The sequence below is a fragment of the Metopolophium dirhodum genome, chromosome 7, assembly GCF_019925205.1.
Source record: "Metopolophium dirhodum isolate CAU chromosome 7, ASM1992520v1, whole genome shotgun sequence".
Classification (NCBI taxonomy): Eukaryota; Metazoa; Arthropoda; class Insecta; order Hemiptera; family Aphididae; genus Metopolophium; species Metopolophium dirhodum.
This window is the reverse complement of record NC_083566.1, coordinates 12,289,318-12,293,221: the sequence shown is the minus strand read 5'-3', so window position 1 is coordinate 12,293,221 and position 3,904 is coordinate 12,289,318.

Genomic DNA, 3,904 nt, shown 5'->3' with positions numbered 1-3,904 from the left:
AATCAAAATATTATCTACCTACTGTAAAAAAACTGTCTAGATTATTCAGATTTTATAAACAAAAATAATATGTTACATTTACTGATACAAAAAACACACCATAACTCATAAGGCATAATTTATGCTGGTACAATTAATCGTTGAATCACTATTTATTATAATTATTATATGCATTAAATATTAATATATGAACATTATGTTATACATTAATACTGCTGGCAATTATCAACAAATCTTATTTATGATTTTATTATACAATAATTTGTTTTACTACTTTATACCTAAAATATAGGCGTACAGATGTTTTACACATTTTACTGATTTATTTATTAATTTTATTTGTTTAGATGTTATGGACATCGGCCCCATAACGTTCACGCCTTCACGGTACATTTTTATTACCTACTTTCTACGCAGAATTTCATAAATAAATCAAATATTTTTATGTTACTGCAATATTAACTCACTAATTATTACACTATAAAAATATCTAACAAGTGTACCTATGGAATACTAAACATATATATTTCCTATACGTACCATTCACCTTACTTATTGAATTATAGACACAATAATCAAAATTTACTATATCGGTATTCGGTATGAACTACTCAAATTCATCAAAAGATACAGTGTTACAACTAAGTGTGGGAAAATCGAACAGCAGTCAGAAAAAACATACCAATCTTAAACGTTGTATTATACGATGGGTAAGCATTGAATATTAAATGAATTTCCGGAATTTTTTATTTTCCTACATATTTTTCTTATACAAAAATATGTATAGGTAAATCACCTTTACTACGTATACGTATATTTACAAATTTTATTTTTTGATTATTACGGAGTATTGATATTTTGCAGACTGTAGCTTTAATTGAGCCATTGTAAACCCTCCCGGGTCTACTCCAATATAAAATTTGGACGAAATTATGTAACCAAGAAATAAGAATAACGATTTTAGTTTTTTTTTTTTTGTAATTGTATAATATTAATTCAACTTCCGGCTACCTACTATTTAAAAAAAAGTTATTAAAAAATTAATTTACCCAAAATAATATTAATCATCAAAATTGTTTTTATGATCATATTTACAAATTGCATGCTACTTAAAATTTTTCCAAAAAAATTTAAACCAAATTTTAAGTTTTTATTTTCAGTATTAAAAAATAAAATAATTTTTTTATATTATACGTGTAACACAAATTACTATAAATTATAAATAACAATTTAAAAATATCGTTTAGAATAAAAGTAATTTTATCTGCCAGGCCTTCCTGTTAGTCCTGATAGCCCTGTATACGCCAAACAGCAATTATTTTCAAGAATATAATTTTTAGGCAAATACAAAAACAAGTTAATAGTTGTTAATAATTAACATAGTTACATGGTAAATGGTAATACAATTAATTTAAGAGAATACAATTAAATGTTTGCAATGCTGTATTGATATTTGCAAATCTATCAAAAAATTATTAATACATAATATTTGTTTTTTTTTTAAGCTCAAAGGATTAAAGACCTTAACAATTCAAAGGAAAGTCATTTATTTCTTGATCATTATGGTTTGTTGTTTTATTTTATACCCAAACTATCATAATCAAGTGCTACATCACAAGAACAAGGCCAATGAAGACTTGGATTTGAAAGACGCATCAGAAATAAACCATTCATATGACAAATTACATGATTCTATACTACAAAATGTAATAAAACACAATGCTCATGCTGATAGAATGAAATATAAATTTGTATGAAAGTACAAGTCTTCTTAAACAAGTTTACTGGCCTCAGAGAAACATGCTACCGATTATTTTACTATATTATTGATATGTATTTAATATTTTTAATACAAAGTAGGTAATATTCAATAATTATACAAACATACAATCTATGCTTAGTTGGTTATACAGTAAGTATTTAGAATATGGATGAGTTACATAATTGTATACTTAATGGAAAAAAACCAAATAAACTATTTAAATATATATATAATATAAATAAGTTGACGATGTTGATTGTTAAGGAGAGAAACCCCCCATTAATGGCTTACACAATTGGATAAGTTTAGATAATTTTTTAGTCTGTTTGGTACCTATTTGTTGTTTTTTGTACCTAACTTTCTAAAATGTTTGCTTTAACACTAATTTAGTTTTTATATTTTATATGTAGGTATTATTATATTCATAATATAAACATCTATTCAAAAAATAGAAAATAATACTAAAAATAATAATAACAATTTAAACATAAACATAATTTATTCACGAAAATTATTAGAACACTAAGTTATAAGTGACATAATCTGAGGTAGATAACTGTTTAAGTCATTATTTGAAATAAGCCAATAAGAAAGCAAAAATGGTTGTAGAAAAAAATATGTAGAATATTTATTTTAATTATTAGGTATTTCCCCAGTAATTTATTGAATACAATAAAAAATAAACAAAATAAAGCATACACAATTATTGATAATAATATATATTATATACTATTAGTTTAAATAGTCAAAATGGGTTTAAATGTAAACCATTTATAACACAGGTTCTCAAATTTATTTCATCTACCGCTTACTTTGAGAATCAAACATTTTTTGAATCCCCCAACATTATAAAACAGTAGTTATTGCTATTATGATATTTAAACATGCCGTAATATCCAATGCTTGAATTTTAGAAAGGGGATGCAAAAGTTTTAATAATATGTGTGTACCTGAATATTGAAATATCTCATTTATTTGGATATAATTAGAAGGTGTACGCATAAATATTTTCTACAAAGAAAAGGGACTCTTTTCCCCTATGTCACCACTCAATTCAAGCACTGATATCCTATATAATATATTATGTGAGTTCAAACTTCTAAAAAACACCTAAAATAGAATACATTCTAAAATCAATGAGATTTCTGACATGAGGGCTATAAAAGGTATAAAATTAATGATGTAGTTCTTTAGATTCTGAGTGGAGTGAAGAAGCTATTGGTTTTTTAATGGTATTTATTTTTTTTTTTATATCCTGTATACAAAATTTTTGCCAGATGGAGGGCTTTGATTTCAACATATAGTACCTTATCTTTTAGCAAATTGAATTAAGATGGAACTTTAGAGAGATAATTTTTCGATTTTCTCAATAGTTATTTAACGCCACGGGAAAAACTACTGACAATCTATGAAAAACCGCTTAAAAAGGAATTTTAATTTCCAACGATTTGTTCATCACCGTAGCAGCGAAAATTTTTTTTTAATATTATAATATTAATTCTACTTAAAGATTATAATAAATAATAAAAAAATTTTAAAAATCCAGACTGATAAACCGTCTCCGCTCAGAATCATTTTTCATATAAAATTATATTATATCATTGAATTCAAGTTTAATACAATGCATTATACATCGTCCCACTTGTAACCTACTGTACAGTAGAGCGATATCCACTTAACCGCTTTTTTTAAATTTAATTTTAATAAAATTTCAGGAGTTGAGAGTAACTACATAATATTGTTCACTTATTTTAATCAGGAATTGCCCCATAGATCACTTCAACGCCCCAAAAAAAAGTAAGTTATTTTATTAGTATCTTAAGTTTAAGATTATCACTGTAATATTTGATTTATAATTGATTCATAATTCAATTTCAGTTACAAAGGAACTTAATCAATGTTTCCAAAATTAACTTTGGCAATTTAATCAAATAAAGCTTTACAAACTATTAACCAATAATTTAAAATAAATGTATAAATTCAATAGTTTAGAAATGTATAATAATATCCGTTGTCCATAGTTAATCATTTGCATTACCCACTGTGCCATTGCATTCAATCATCATTTAAACCTGTTGACCATAACAGCTATTGAATAAGACAAACAGTTATTTTAAAAATAACTAGTAAATTAAAAAAAAA